The 16,964-nt window shown below is 41.3% G+C and overlaps 1 protein-coding gene across 8 annotated transcripts in view; it reads left to right on the top strand.

Annotated features, from left to right (window-relative positions):
* Nucleotides 1-16,964, top strand: part of PIP5K1B (phosphatidylinositol-4-phosphate 5-kinase, type I, beta) — a 533,355-nt gene that overhangs the window by 212,634 nt on the left and 303,757 nt on the right. Inside the window, exon 2 of one of the 8 annotated variants that reach the window (XM_010860664.1) lies at nucleotides 4,848-4,895. The exons of the other annotated variants lie outside the window; for them this stretch is intronic. The gene's annotated coding sequence lies outside the window, so the exon portion shown is untranslated. The remainder of the gene's footprint in view (nucleotides 1-4,847; nucleotides 4,896-16,964) is intronic. 8 annotated transcript variants of the gene reach the window in all.

Genomic DNA, 16,964 nt, shown 5'->3' with positions numbered 1-16,964 from the left:
GGTTTTGGGGGAGGGACAATTGAAAAAAAAAATGTTCACAGTCAATTTGGAATCCACAGACCAAGGGTTTTTAAACTTTCCTTCTAAGATCGCCACCTAATACCTAGATTCTGTGAAGGATCACTTATCTAGTAAGTATGAATTAGGAGGCAGTAGAATGTACTATGGTGATTAAGAGCTTAAATTTGGGTTCAAATTCAGCTGCTACAACTTCCATGTGAGCCTAGTAAAGTCACTCAGATCCTTTATTCCTCAGTGTTTTCAGCTCTGAAGTGGAGGTCATTGTACTTCATTGTTGGCAGATTAAACATTCAGTGGCAAGTGCTCAAGTATTTGCTGATATTTGCGAGGCAATTTGAGTGATCAATGCACAAAGTGTCTACAGAAAAGTAGAGAAAGTTCTCCCCAGTGAGGGGCTTGAAGTGTAGTTGAGATAATGCTCATGAAATCAGTGGTGCTAAGAATGCAGAGTGACTAAGGTGGGATTTAGGAGGGTTCAGAGAAGGGGAAAATCACTCTTGTGTGGGAGGCACATTGGATTAACGAAGCTGCAAGAAATGAGAATAGGGAAACAGCCTCTGGGAAGGCTTAATAGGGAAATGGGAGGGAAGAACAAGAACAAGGGCCTAAGCTACACCATGCCAAGTGGGCAGTGCCAAGTAGACTGGTCGTACTTCTTTTCCCCATACTTCTTTAGCATGGGGTTGATGCTTGCTCCCAGGGCTTCCTTGCTCCCATGAGGTCCTGAGACTCACAGGGATGGAACTATCTCTCCCATCTATGGAAGAGAAGAGGAGAAACAAGATTGATACACAGGCTTATCTATAAATCTAGTCTGATGAAGGAACCATTCTGCAGAGCATTAGGTGAAGTTAAAAGGGAACAACAACAACAAAAAAAAGTTGTTAGCCTTAACACTAACCACTAAGCAAGAGTTACTTTATGAGGTGGAAGTTGGAGGAGCCTTTGAAGGCAGTGATCAGGATGTCTTAAAATGATTTTTAGTACATTTTAAATTTTAAATATTCTTAGACTTACAGAACTCCCAAGAAGATAGTATAGAAGACTCATATACTTCACGCAGAGATTTTTTCCCCTTTCATTGTCTTACATGAGTGTGGTATATTGGTCCCAATTCATGATCCAACACTGATACATTATTATTAACTGAAGCCCATACTTCATTCAGATTTACTGCTTCACCCTGTTTTTTGTGTTGTTGTTGTTTGTCTCATCTGGGACACCCCGTTACATCTAGTTGTCATGTCTCCCTGATCTCCTATTGGTTGTGATAGTTTCTCAGAATTTTCTTGTTTGTGGTGACCTTAATTAACTGTTTTGAGAATTACTCTCAGATGGTTTATAGAATGTCCTTAAATTGAGGTTTGCCTGTTTTTTCTCATGATTAAAGTGGGTGATGTGTTTTGGGGGAGATTAGTGAGATTCTCACATCAAGGGGACATACTATTCACATGACGTCACTGTTGCAGTTGATTTGGATCACCTGGCTGATGCAGTGTGCCTGTTTCTTCACAGTGACGTCATTCTTTTCTTTCCTCTCTCTTCCCGTACCCTACTGTTTGCAGCCCACGCTGCAAGAGTGGGGAGTTACGTTTCTCTGCTTTTAAGGCGGCATCTCTGTAAAAATTATGTGAAATTTTTCTGCATGAGAGATTTGTCTGTTCTCCATTTATTTACTTATTCCGTCATTTATTTATATCACTATGAACTCATATTAATTATACTTTGAGTTACAATCCTGTACTACTTTTATTTTTTACTCAGATTGCTCTTTGACTCCTTTTTTGTTTCCTCTTGCAGTCAACTCCTGTATCCCTTGATGTACCCCCTTACTTTCTGAACATTACAAGATGGTCCCGACTCGTTTGATGTATTACTGTCTTAGATATCTGGGAATTTGTAACCATAAAGAAAAAAAAAAAAAAAAACTCTTGTCATAGACATGTTGCCAGAGCTTTAGCAGAGCAGATTTTAAAACATCCAATGGAAGTACTTGAATTTCATGGCTTTTGAGGGACATGTGACCCAAAGGAGATGAGGGTTTCTGAAAAAAATGAAATTCTCATCATACAAATATCATGAAACTTCATGAGAGAGATGGGGAGATAGCAGCTAAAGCCACTAGTGTGGCTTCAGAGGATACTTTCTGATTAATTTGGATTTTAAAGAGGTATGCACAGAAAACTTGTGATTGAACTGTTTCTAAAAATAACATCATCACAATTGACCTAGCAGCTAGTTTGTTAAAACAATGCTATGAGTGCACTAAATGAAGTTATTTGTGTGGGTTCCCCTTTAAAACAGTTCTATTAAAATAGGAATTCTTTTCATTTCTTTGAAGTCATCTCTACTCTTAAGTCATTCCCTCAACAAATATGTATTGAATGCAGAACACATGAGCTTGTTTAGATTCTGTGGATGGATCAATAAACAAAGCTGGGAAAGTCTGTGCTCTTGTGGCGTTTACATTCTAAGTCAGAAAGCTAGGTAAAATTAGGTATTGTTTAATATGACAGATGGTAATAGATGCTCGAGAAAAGTGAAGCAGGAATAGGGGACTGAGGGATTCTGGGGCTAAGTAATGAGATTGTTAGTCAGTATAAGGTGGCCAAGGAAAGCCTTTTCCTAAGGTTTAGCGTGAGAGTGGACGGAAGCAAGATAATCATCAAGATTCAAATGACACACTACAGATGCTACATACTAGATGCACAGGCACACACACACACAGGGGAAAAGTACAGCTTAGCCAGTGAAGAAGTAAACACAGCAAAATGTCATAACAAACCTAGGAGACACACCTTTTAAGAAATAAAAAGCAATTCTACTGAGGTTGTAGGGAAAGAGACATGCTCAGGTATTTACTGATGATGTAGCTCTGTGTTTGGAGAGCAAATATATAAGATGTTCATGCCCTTTGTTCCAGGAAACCTGTACCTAGACATTAAGTGCTTAGGGCATTAGGAACAGTGAATGCAAAAAGTACAAAGGAGTGTGCTTCATATGTGCTAGAAATAGCGAGCTGGCTGGTGAGGCTGGAGTGGTGTCACCAAGACAGAGGAAGCATGAAGGTGAGGGAGATGGGGTGAATGTGGGCAAACCCATGCTGGAGAAGGGGGTGTCTTGCACACTTCCAGGATGCCGGTCATATAAAATATGTGTGAGTGCCGCTCCCCAGAGCATGCACTGCTGGGGACCTGGGCTTTGTAGGTCCTTCTCAGGACTTGGGCTTTTTCTTTGAGAAGATTGGAACCGTCAGAGGATTTTGAGCAGTGGATTTCATATTTAAAGAGGACCGCTCAGACTGCTCTGGGTGTTAGGGGCCCAAGAGCAGAAGCAAGGAGACCAGCTTAGAGGTCTTTTAATCTATTAGCAGGTTTTAATCTATGAATCTTGATCTACTTGTAGGTATATTTTACATAGTAGATTACACAATAATTTTAAATAATTATGTACATACAATTTTTCAATTTGCATATGTTAATATTTTTCATTTGTTGCTATACAGTCCTCAGATTCATAATATCTATGCTTAGTTGCTCAGTCATGTCCCAATTCCTTGTGACCCTATGGACTGCGGCCAGCCAGACTCCTCTATCCATGGGGATTCTCCAGACAAGAATACTGAAGTGAGTTGCCATGCCTCCTTCCAGGAGATCTTCCCAACCCAGGGGTCAAAGCCAGGTCTCTCACATTGCAGGTGGATTCTTTACCGTCTGAGCCACCAGGGAAGCCCATTTATCTAGTGGCTGCTTAACAGTTGGTGTGTTAGTTCTTTATTATTGCCGTAAAAAAATTGCCTCAAATTTAGTGACTTGGAAGGACACAGTATTAAAGTTCTGGAGATCAGAATTCCTGAAATTGAGATGCTACAGGGCTGTGTTCCTTCTAAAGGCTATAGGGGAGAATCTCTTGCCTTTTTCAGCCTCTAAGGGCCCCTTTCTTTTGTTGTTTTTTTTTTTGTTTGTTTGTTTTTGTTTTTCCCCTTTGGCTGTGCCATGCAGCGTGCAGGATCTCAGCTCCCCTAATGCCCCCTGCAATGGAATCTTAACCACTAGACCACCAGAGAATTCCCCCTTGCTCTGTCTTTAAAGCCATAGCATCTTCGTCTCTCTCTCCACTCCATCCCCCATCAATCTCTCTGTCTCTCACCTCTGCTACTGTCATCACATCTTCACTGATTTTAACCCTCCTGCCTCCCTCTTATATGGACACGTGATTACACTGGATTCACCTGTATACTTCAGAATAATCTCCCCATCTAAAAATTCACAATTTATTCACATCTGGAAAGTTCCTTTTACCATGTAAGGTTGTATATTCCGAGGTTCTGGGATTAGGAGGTGAATGTCTTTGTTGTCAGGCTGGGATGACCACAGTTGGTATTTTGTGGTTCATCTAGCCATTGTCCTGTTGGACACTTAGACTGAATCCAGTTTGGGCTACTATGAGATTCCTAAAGATGTATTTGTATACTCAGACCTTCTTTTCTTTTTGTAATATGTTCTTTAACTTAAATGTGCAGGTGTAGGGTTCCTGGAGGAAAGGTCATGAGCATTTTGTATTTGCTCTCCAAATACATAGTTACATTATCAGTAAATATAAGTATGTTCATTTACTTACAACCCCTCAGCATTAATTTGGTTACTTAAAAGGTATGTTTCTGTGGTTTGTTACTAAACTACATTTAATTGTTGTGCTCATTTAATTTCTTTACTGGCTAAGTTGAACATTTTTGGTGCATGTGTGTGTGTGTGTGAAAGTGTGTGATATGTGTGTTATGTCATTTTTATTCTGAAAGAAGTATTTTGGCTTGTTTTTCTTTTTAGTTGTATGTGGAGCTAGAAGCATGAAGATGGTGACAGACTCTTGCTTAAGTGAGTAAGGCCAGTATCAGTAGATGGCATATGCAGAACTACTTTCCATTAAAGAGAATGATCTGCAAAATGAAAAATAATTAATTAAGAGGGATTTAGAAGACAGTGAAAGATCATCTAGGTAATTTGAATGTGTTCGCATCTCTAGGGTACACTAGATTGTATCTCAGGGTGTTGAAAGAGTTAGCAGATATCATCTCTGAGTCATTGCCAGTGATTATTGAGTAAATCTTGGAGAGTGGGCAAGCTTCCAGAAGACCAGAGACATGTAGATGTTCTGTGTAGCTTTTGAAAAAGCCCAATTCCTAAAACTATTAATGTAGAAATGCTCTCTTGCAAAACTTCTGTATTATCATTTTACAAATGATGATGAGCCCGTAGAAGGCACTGCATTGATCCCTGGGAACCAGTATAATGATACTAATGTGTAGTGACCAATTCATCACATTTTTTTAAAGTGAGAGTTTTAGATTGGTAGAGGAAGAAAATGCCAAAGACGTCAAGCTTTTGACAAAAATCTCCCACAGGTCTCCTTATGTACCTAGTAGAGAAAAGTTGGGGGATGATGAATAATTACATTCACAACTGATTCTTTTCATAAGCCATAGCATAATTAATGACTGAGCGTCAGCCTGGAAAGAAGTTTCTAGTGTCAGAACTTTACATTTTTCTTTGACCTCAACTTAAGAAAGCACCTTAGGACTTGGATAGAAATCCTAAAAAGTCATATTTTGTGTGATTAATTAGCTTCATAGAATAAAGATTCACACTGTGAAATACATGTTCACCAATGATGAAAATACCCCAAAACCAACTAGATAGATTTAATAGAAATGATGAGAATTTTTAAAAACTGAGGTTTTTAAAATCAAAATTGCAGTTCATTCTCCTCCTTTTTTTTTTTTTTTTGCTTTCTTAGACTTCCTCCAGTTGAAAATGAAAGCAGTAGTACTTGTCTGGTGAAAATGATTATTTTGGGTTTAATTCATGTATGATGGGAGAATGGTGGGTCCATGGTTGATATTTGAGCAAGGTATAATATAAAAATTGATGGAATAAGAGGAAAAGATCTGGATGCTAACTCTGGTATTGCTGTGTACTAGCTGTCATCTTGGGTTAACAGGTGGCATCATCTTTCTTATCTGAAAGTTGGGGATGGCAAAGGGTGGAGTGAAGCTAATTGCTTTGCCCTATTCCCACTCTTAGGTTCTGTCATACTATTACAAGTTCATCCTCATGTTCCTTGGTAAATTTGGCTAAATTTCTAGACTACATGGAAACTTCCAGATTTTTTTTTTTTTTTTTTTGGATTAAATAGACCCTTTAAGGCCATCTCTGAAAGAGGCTTGATTTTCTTTTAATCTGTAAGTTCTTTCAGATCCCCTCCCTTCAAGGTTCTGTTGGTGTTGAGTCACTAAGTTGTGTCCAACTCTGGGACCTCATGTATTGTAGCACGCCAGGCTTCCCTGTCCTCCACTCTCTCCCGGAGTTTGCTCAGATTCATGTCCATTGAGTCAATGATGCTGCCTAACCATCTCATCCTCTGTTGCCCCCTTCTTCTTTTCCTTCAGCATCAGGGTCTTTCCACTGAGTTGGCTCTTCACATCAGGTGGCCAAAGTATTGGAGCTTTAGCAACAGCCCTTCCAATGAATATTCAGGGTTGATTTCCTTTAGGATTGACTATTTTGATCTCCTTGCTGTCCAAGGGACTCTTCAAGAAATCTTCTCTAGCACCACGGTTCAAAGCATAAATTCTTTGGCACTCAGCCGCCTTTATGGTCCAAATCTCACATCCTTACATGCCTACAAGAAAAACCGTGGCTTTGACTCTATGGATCTTTGTCCACAAAGTGATATCTCTGCTTTTTAATAAACTGTCTAGGTTTGTCATAGCTTTCCTTTAATTTCATGGTGTAGTCATCATCTGCAGTGATTTTGGAGCCCAAGAAAAATAAAATCTGTCACTGCTTCCACTTTTCCCCCTTCTGTTTGCCAAGAAGTGATGAGACCACATGCCATAATCTTTGTTTTTTGAATGTTGAGTTTCAAGCTAGCTTTTTCACCCTCCTCTTTCATCCTCAGCAAGAGGGTCTTTAGTTCCTCTTCACTTTCTGCTGTTAGAGTGGTATCATCTCCATATCCGAGGTGGTTGTTATTTCTCCTGGCAATCTTGATTCCAATTTGTGAATCATCCAGCCTGGCACTTCACATGATGTACTCTGTGTAAAAGTTAAATAAGCAGTGTGACAGTATGTAGCCTTGCCATACTCCTTTCCAACTTTGAACCAGTCAGTTGTTTCTTGTCTGGTTCTAACTGTCGCATGGGAAATGATAGCAATTGTATGGTAGTTTGAACATTCTCTGACATTGGCCTTCTTTGGAATTGGAATGAAAACCTTTCCCAGTTCTGTGGTCACTGCTGACTTTTCCAAATTTGCTGACATACTGAGTGCAACACTGTAACAGCATCACCTTTGGGGATATTAAATATCTCAACTGGAATTCCATCACCTCCACTAGCTTTGTTCATAGTGATGCTTTCTAAGGCCCACTTGACTTCACACTCTAGGATGTCTGGCTCTTAGTGAGTGATCACACTATCATGGTTATCTGGGGCATTAAGACCTTTTATGTAGAGTTCTTCTATATATACTTGCCACCTCCTCTTAATGTCTTCTGCTTCTGTTAGGTCCTTACCATTGTCTGTTCTTTATCCTGCCCATCCTTGCATGAGATGTTCCCTTAGTATCTCTAATTTTCTTGAAGAGATAGCTAGTCTTACCCATTCTGTTGTTTTCCTCTATTTCTTAGCATTGTTCATTTAAGGAGGCCTTTTTGTCTTTCCTTGCAGTTCTCCGGAGTTCTGCATTCAGTTGGGTATGTCTTTCCCTTTCTCCATTGCCTTTTGCTTCTCTTCTTTCCTCAACTACTTGTAAAGCCTCCTCAGACAACCACTTTGCCGTCATGGCATTTCTTTTTTCTTTGGGATGGTTTTAGTCTCTGCCTCCTATACAGTGTTATGAACTTCCATCTATAGTTCTTCAGGCACTCTATCCTATTTAATCACTTGAATTTATTCATTACCTCCACTGTATAATCCTAAGGGATTTATTTAGATCACAGTGAATTGCCTAGTGGTTTTCCCCACTTTCTTCAGTTTAAGACTGAATTTTGCAATAAGGAGCTCATGATCTGAGCCATAGTCAGCTCCAGGTCTTATTTTTACTGGCTGTATGGAACTTCCCATCCTTGGCTGCAAAGAACATAATCAGTCTGACTTCAGTATTGTAGAGTCATCTCTTGGGTTGTTGGAAAGGATGTTTGCTATGACCAGTGTGTTCTCTTGACAAAACTCTGTTAGCCTGTGCTCTGCTTCATTTTGTACTCCCAACGCCAAACTTGCCTGTTATTCTGGGATCTCTTGACTTCTTTTTGCATTCCAATCCCCTATGATGAAAAGGATTTTTTTTTTTTTTTTTGGTTTTAGTTCTAGAAGGTCTTGTAGGTCTTCATAGAATTGATCAACTTCAGCTTCTTTGGCATCAGTGGTTGGGGCATAGACTTGGATTACTGTGATGTTGGATGGTTTGCCTTTGAAATGAACTGAAGTCATTCTGTCATTTTTGAGATTGCACCAGAGTTCTGCATTTCTGAGTCTTGTTGACTATGAGAGCTATTCCATTTCTTCTATGGGATTCTTGCCTGCAGATAGATGTAATTGGTCATTTGCATTAAATTCGCCCTTTCCTGTCCATTTTAGTTCACTGATTCGTAAGTTGTCAATGTTCACTCCTGCCATCTCCTTTTTGACCACTTCCAATTTACCTTGATTCATGGACCTAACATCAGGGTCCTATGTAATATTGTTCGTTACAGCATACGACATTACATTTACCACCAGACACATCCACAAAGATATCAGCCCATCCTTTTCTTAACCCTTACATCCAAGATTAATGAAGCACTGTACTTGGGCCCCCTTTAATCTTAGGAAGACCAATTTTTTGTTTGTTTGTTTGTTTAGGACTCAAGCCCATCCCTTGGGATTTCTGGAGGAGATTGGAGCCTCTGCTTCACCACTCCAAAAAGTTTTCCATGGCTTTACCCAAGGGGTACTTGCCTACAGCACCTCTGTCCCCCATCCAGTCTACCCTGAACCATCTTGTCCTGTTCCTTGACCTTCCTCCTTGTTCTCTGCCTGACACCATTGTAGTATTTTAATTTAGTTGTGGCCATAATGAATGTTTAATTTCAAATTTTAAACTTCATATTGTTTCTCATTCGTATCTTCATGTTATCATTTTTAAAGTGGTTGAGACTATTTCGTGTGTCTTAATTTACTCTTGTCTGATTTTCCCCATCATTAGTTATCAAATAGGATCTGCTGCTGCTACTTCTAAGTCGCTTCAGTCGTGTCCGACTCTGTGTGAGCCCCATAGACAGGCTCACCTGTCCCTGGGATTCTCCAGGCAAGAACACTGGAGTGGGTTACCCTTTCCTTCTCCAGTGCATGAAAGTGAAAAGGGAAAGTGAAGTTGCTCAGTCGTGTCCGACCCTCAGTGAACCCATGGACTGCAGCCTTCCAGGCTCCTCCATCCATGGGATTTTCCAGGCAAGAGTACTGGAGTGGGGTGCCATTGCCTTCTCCAAAATAGGATCTAGTGTTTTTAAATCTGCTCTTAGAGAATACAATGTATTATGCATCTTCATACAGCCTAACCTTTTGCTCCATTTGTCTTCTTGACTTAGATTCTCAGGGTTGACATTTTTTTAATTGAAGTTTAGTTGAATTACAATGTTCAGTTTTTGATATACAGCAAAGTGATTCAGCCATACATTTATGTGTATATATATACATTTTTATATTCTTTTCCATTATGGTTTATCATAGAATAGTGAGTATAGTTCCCTGTGTTACTCAGTAGGACCTTGTTGTTTACCCATTCTATATGTAATATCTTGCATCTGCTAACCCCAGACTCCTCCTCCACCCCTCCTTGAGCACCCCCCCCCCGCCACCGGCAACCACAAGTCTATATCCACGAATCTGTTTCTGTTTTGGAGATAGGTTCATTCAAATTCTCAGAATTGGGAGTCTGACTAAGCGGTACTTTGGTAGTATCCTTGTTCCATTTTAGATGTGGGTTTGTTTTTTTTTTTTTTGACAAAGAGATCACTTTAGCCCATTACATTCTGTCTTTAAAACTTACAAGTATTTAAGAATTTAGCACCTATAGTTAAACATATGAATTTTAGTCTCTTTCTAGGGCTCTCCTCAATACTGAAATAATTTTGGTGGGAGGAATATTTTGCAACCTGAAATATCTCAGGTTGCAGTACTTTTCAGCCAGCTCTTACCTGAATTTCTCCTTGGATTCTTCTACTGTAAAGTCTTATAGTGTAAGCATTTTCACATTTTTGTAGCCCATTGTAGGTGCTTCCTGCTCTGCTATGCCTGTGCATGCTCTAGGCTTTGCTTTCTTTCATATGATGTGCACAGCTAACTTCAGGTTCTAAGTCTAAATTAATTACTACTTAACTCAGGCAACTGGTATATTGTTCAGATTCCCGCATGCTCTTTGCCCACCATAAGTATATCTTGGGTTCCCTATTATGTTTCTGGTTAGCACACTGGACAGGAAACGAGCTAGCCACTGTACCTGTGACCAGGGTTAGAGTCTCTCTGCTTATCTGAAAAAACAGTTCTTTGACTTGCCAGCTGTGGCCAGAACTCTGCTACCATGTCCTTGGAGGCCACCTCCCCACTCCTTGCCCCAAAAGCTTCCCCAGTCCAATCAGCTCAAGATAAGCAGGACAAAATAGGAAACCTCTTCTATGAGGCCCAGGGCTGCTCTCTACCTGTGTTTGTATCAGATGTCTGATTTTTCTCCCTGTAGAAATGAAACAGGTTGAAACTGTGCTTTTTGTCAGATTTAGATGGCACTTTGCACCTAACAAGGCTTCATGTTTATAAATAGGAAGTACTTAAAGTGAGAGCTACTAAAGAAGCTTTTCGATCAGTTTTCTCTACGTGTTTGGGAGGTGGATAAATGTTAAGTAGTTCTCATACAGTGTGATATAGTGGAATGGAAGTTAAGTGGCAGTTGTATGTGGTGTTAAGCAACAGTGGAAGACCACATATAAGACATTTCTTCTCCATCGTCACCTAGGACACCTAGATGGGTAACCTAAGCACAGAGGTGCCTTTTGATGTGTTTTCATCTTGAAAGTCTCTGAAGGTGAACTTTTGTGCAACACAGGAGTAAAAATGTTGAAACCAGGACTCTGGTGCAGTAGCCCCGATGAAGTCACCAGAGTTCCTGTAGCAATTGAATTGTTTGCAGGTCATAAAATTAGGATATGACTCCTGGCAAATATTTATTTAGTGAGAAGTGTAGGTGTGCACAGACAGACTTGCTCCTTCATTATGGAGTATTTCCTTCTGAAGTTCATTAGTCCCTGACTCCAGGACACACCATGATCTCATGGGAGTGGCACAGACCATAAATGTCATAGGATCTGAGTTCAAGCCACAGTTTGGCTAGTTCTCTACTAGTTGGAGGACTTTAGGCGCATAAGTCACCTGTGGGACCAGAGGTGTTCTTCCTATATAATTAAAAACAGTTGGAGGAAGTGTTGGATTGGGTAATTTATAAGGATCCTTTTAGCTTTAAAATCTCTGATTAGAGTTTCTAAATTCCATTTTACCTCTTTTGATAGTTACTCATTTAACTAGACTTTATAGAAAATTGTAAATAAATGAACTCATACATATACACGTGTGCATACATAAACACACTCTATATTTCCATAACACAGACAAAATAATTATTCATGTTTTGGAGTCTTTTTCCTTCATAGATATGTAAGGATGTATAAAATATAGCATGTACATGTACTTCAAAATTGAAACCACGCCGTATATACATTTTCATAAAACAACTTTTGTTTCATTTAGCATTGTATCATAATTGTTGTCCCATGTTGTCTGAATAGTGCTTAGAGCTTTTATGCAAAACAAGATTCCCTTGGTCATTTCTGCAGTTTCGGCTGAATTTTCCATATTGGAGGCAACATTATTGACACTTGCCAAGCTAAATACACTTAGCTTGTGAACATCCTGTAAGTATAAACAGCCATTCTCTGCCAATCCAAAGACAAACAGCGTGGAATACCCCAGAGCGCTCTGTGATTTTTTGCTGCCCACTGCAAGTGAAGAAGTCAGAGTGGGCATAGCCAGGGGTCAGACTGAGGTTGACAGATTACCCCTGAAACACTGCATATGCACGGTGACCCATCAGGGTCTCAGATGAGCTCCACAAATAGTGTTCATTTGTGCACAACCAGGTGAACTAGGGCTGTTGCTGGGCAAAGTGGTAAAGGAGGTGAACTTGGTGACCAAGGTCTTCTTTCCTGTGCCCTGCTCCACGCCCACATCTCCTTCCCTTTGACCCCGCTTCTCCTCCCTCAATTGTCTCTGTCTCCTCTGTGGGTCTGCTGCATTTTGTTCATGCTGCAGATAAGTTCCTGTCTCATGTTAACTGTAAGTTTATCATGGTAGTTGTTGGGTGTGGGGAGGGGCAGAGTGGGTTGTAAGAAGTAAGAAATTGTCTCCCTACTTTCTACATGGATGAATTTCCAAGTAGGAAGATAATCTTAGCTACGGTTAGAAGAACATGTGAAGATAAACTACTGCTCAACACTTGAAAATCATATTCCGCTATTTTTTTTGTGCTTACATGTAGTATTTCAGCTATATTACACATCATGTAAGTTTTGATGGATTTACCTGAAACTTAAACCCCAGGGAGACTATGTTAGGAGATACTGCATTTGGTGGAAAGTTTTATTACATCACTAGACGAGCTTTGAGGCCGCTTCTAATTCTGAAATTCTGTGATTTATAGCATTGTTCCTATGGAGAATGCATTCCAAGTTCAAACAGCTGAGTCTTGGATCTCAGATCCTTTAAGAGTTGTGGACACTCATAATAAAATCATCTCTAAATATTCAAGTAGGTGTATGTAGTTCAGTTTATGTGTAGATAATGATAGTAGAACTTTTGTTTGAGCCTGCATTGTATGCCAGATACTATAATCAGAGTCTCCATATGCGTTCCTTTGTTCTCCACACAGTGGTTCTTTGAGGTGGGACTTATGATTTCCACTGTACAGACGGAGAAGCTGAGGCCCAGCAGAGCCAACATGTGACTGGCTGCAGACCTGTCCAACTCCAAAGCTTGTGACCTTTGTTTTTTGGTGCCTGATGCCTCCCCACCATCTGCTAGCGAACTGTTCCTCTTTCAGCTTCGCCCCCAAGATCCTTCCACAAGAAAGATAAAAGTCAGTTCTTTCCAATGTATCTATTTTAAAGCAGTATTATTCCCTTTGAGAGACTCAAAACATGGATTTCCTTAGATGGAGTGGTATACCATGACGGATGTAACAGAGTAGCAGAGTATACCATGAACAGAGTAACGCTAAACTATCCAATTATAAGCTTCAAATACACACACTAAAATTGGTGGAGAGAATGGAGTAGTCAAAAATGATGGATAGCTGGTCTATCCCTTTTTAAAAACATATTTATTCAATTACACTGTTAACATACATCTATCTTGAAATCGAAGCCAGGATATTCATTTGTTTGTTCACTCACTTCTCAGCCTTAGGACTTTACTGAACTCCCTATGTACCAGAGTCTATGCTAGGCCCCAAGGGACCCAAAAGCAAATGAGACATAGTCTTTGCCTTCATGGAGCTTGAAACCTAGTGGACGCAGACCCAGAAACATCTTTTAAAATTATCTTGATTTTAAATGAACTCTTATCAATGTAGGGCATATAGATACCTTGTATAGCATGTATTTGGTAGCAGTATTTCCTATCACATAAAGATTTGGCCTTTGTCTGTTGATTTGCTAACACATACAGACAATGATGCTGAAACTGTTGACTTTGCATATTTGCTTGACCAAAGTGCCAGTTTATTGAAGATGAGCTGTTTCATGTTTTACTACTCTGCATTCTGTGATATCCTTCTGGTGACCCAAGACACAGAGAGAATGAATGGGAGGGAGTTAGATAGGCTGCCATCTTGGGACTGATATCCTTGGTTTACTGCTGGGTGTGAGTTGAGGCTCTGGCTTCATAGCTCAGTCTCAGTGGAAGGAATCCTATTAGAGTGGTGTCTCAGGAGAAGACTTGTGAGGCTCCAAGTTGGGAACTCAGTCAGAGCCTATTTTATGTGGATTAGTGCTGAGCATGGTGGTGGCTCCTGGTATCAGACATCCCTTCCTGACCCATGTGTGTGTTTGGAAGAGGAGAAGGGTGTAAGGAGATGGTCAGCAGATCCGTAGCCTCGGTTGCTGTGGCTGCTGCAGACTCTTTATGGGCCTGCCAAGGACATAGGGTGTTCAACTGCCAAGTCACTTCAGTCTTGTCCGACTCTGTGCGACCCCATAGATGGCAGCCCACCAGGGTCCGCCATCCCTGGGACTCTCCAGGCAAGAACACTAGAGTGGGCTGCCATTTCCTTCTCCAGTGCATGAAAGTGAAAAGTGAAAATGAAGTCGCTCAGTCGTGTTCGACTCTTAGCGACCCCATGGACTTCGGCCTACCAGGCTCCTCCGTCCATGGGATTTTCCAGGCAAGAGTACTGGAGTGGGGTGCCACTGCCTTCTCTGAGGGTGTTCAAGGGGGAACCCAGAACCCATAGGGATCTTCATGTTCAAGATGGGACACAGTGGACTTCTTTTGTGGAAAGTATATTTGCCATGTGCTGTGCTGCCACAAAGTGGTTTCATGTGTAATGTGCCTGCAACAGTAGATTTCATGGGCTACTATCAAAAACCAACTTTGTCTAGTCTCCTACTCTCCCATTAAAATGTATTCAGTGGAAACCATTTCCCCTGTTTCTGGATGAAAACATATCCCATGACTATTCCGAGTATTCTTACATAATAAAAAGTTTCAGTGTAATGTGCCAAATACTGAAAATGTCTAGTAACATGTCACAGTCAAAGCTCCCAACTTCCAGCTTTATTTCTACTTATACCCACTCTCCTACTTCCAGCAAGGGCCTTTGGAGGGAGAAAGGGCTGGGGTTAGATACGTTCCCCTTGCTTACTCAGTAGCTCTTGCTTCTGGCTTTGGGAGAAGAGTGGGCAGGACAGGAAGGGGTGCGGGAAAATTTTGACTGGCAGGGGGCATCACAGGAGAGCTGTCTTGTGTTGTGAGTGTTTAGAATCTATTCTTTGTCTGGGAGAATGCCTTGTGGGTTCTTCAGAAATATCCTCAGGAATAAAGATATTCTTCAGAAATGTCCCCTCTATGTGAACCTCTCCCCTCCAGTTTCCTTGATGTGACCATCTGTCCTTTCATAGTCTCCCTGGTCCGTGTGGACTCCATCTTCTGGGTTCCTCTGCTGTGCAGGAGATGGCCCTTGTTGGGCAGAAGCTGAGAAGATGGTGCCAGACGTGTTCTCAGGGTGTGGTCCACATCTGGTCCTTGGGAAAGACTCACACATCTTGGCTCCCGCAAACTTGAGAACTGCAGGCTCATCCCAGTGCAACTGTTATTTCCTCTGGCTTGTCCATCAGCATCCCGCCAGCCTACTTCTTGTCCTTTTGCTTAGGCAGACGTCACCAGCAAGGTCACTGTGTCTCCCATGTTGCAGGAGTCTTCTGCTCTCCTGCTAGTCCTGTGAGGCCCCTCACTAGACTAGCAAGAGGAGGGCCCGGACTCCTGCCTCTTCCAGAGAAGAACTGCAGCCTGCTTGCTTTAACTGTTCCCCCCTTAGTTTAGCCGCCAACAGCCTGACCCATTTGTGCCCTTGCTGTGGGTGAGGAGCTCAAGATTGGTGACAATGGTTTGGGGCCACTGTCCTTTGAAGGATTGCATCCAGGGCTGGCGCTTCATTTTGGAGTCTAGTATCTAGTCTATCTTAGTGGTTGCCATGTCCGTCTTGACATCCTGTTAACACTCTTTTGGAAGGCACTGTTAACCATACTCCTCATTTTGCCGTAGTCTCTTCCTCTCTCTCTTTTTCCTCAAAAATGTTATTGAAGAGAAATAACAGTAGATGGACAAGTAGATTATAGCGTACAACAAATTCTTCAGATGCGTAGTTCAGTGTTTCAGTGTTCTTCTCAGCTTGTGTCTTTACATTCTAGTTAATCAAAGTGTTCATAACCGATTCTCAGTGCAGAGAAGGTCAGTTCAACTGGGTTCTCTCTCTTTCTCACCTACCCCTCACCAACCCCTCCCGCCAACCTTTCTCTCTCTCTCTTTTTTCTCCCTTTCCCTCTCCCCCTACTGCACTCTTTTTTTTTTTTTTTTTGTAGTTATTTGGCATAAACAAAGGGATTTTCTAACCCATTTATTTATGTGGATCAAGCAACTAACACTTTCACTTACTTAAATAAAACAGGTAAGGACTGTTGTCCTTCATGGAGCTTCCAATTTGATGGGAGTGAAGTGAAAGTTGCTCAGTCATGTCCGACTCTCTGCCACCCCATGGACTATGTAGTCTGTGGAATTCTGCAGGTCATTATACTAAAGTGGGTATTCAAAGAAGTCCCCTTCTCCTACCAGGCTTCTCTCTATATATATGTCTGTGTGTGCTAAGTTGTGTCTGACTCTGTGACCTTTTGGACTGTAGCCCACCAGGATCCTCTCTCCATGGAATTCTCCAGGCAAGAATACTGGAGTGGGTTGCCATTCCCTTCTCCAGGGGATCTTCCCAACTCAGGGATCAAACCCAGGTCTCCCACATTTCAGGCAGATTCTTTACTGTTTGAGCCACCAGGGAAGCCCCCCCCCCCCAACTCCATTTATTTAGTTCAGTTGAGTTCAGTCACTCAGTCATGTCTGACTCTTGCAACCGCATGACTGCAGTATGCCACGCTTCTCTCTCCATCACCAACACTCGGAGCTTGCTCGAACTCATGTCCATTGAGTTGGTGATGCCATTCAGCCATCTCATCCTCTGTTGTCCCCTTCTCCTCCTGCCTTCAGTCTTTCCTAGCATCAGGGTCTTTTAATATGTCAGTTCCTTGCATCAGGTGGC

The sequence above is a fragment of the Bison bison genome, unplaced genomic scaffold (assembly GCF_000754665.1).
Source record: "Bison bison bison isolate TAMUID 2011002044 unplaced genomic scaffold, Bison_UMD1.0 scf7180017864469, whole genome shotgun sequence".
NCBI classification, from domain to species: Eukaryota; Metazoa; Chordata; class Mammalia; order Artiodactyla; family Bovidae; genus Bison; species Bison bison.
The sequence above is the reverse complement of the archived record's forward strand: the minus strand, read 5'-3'. Positions and strand labels throughout refer to the sequence as shown.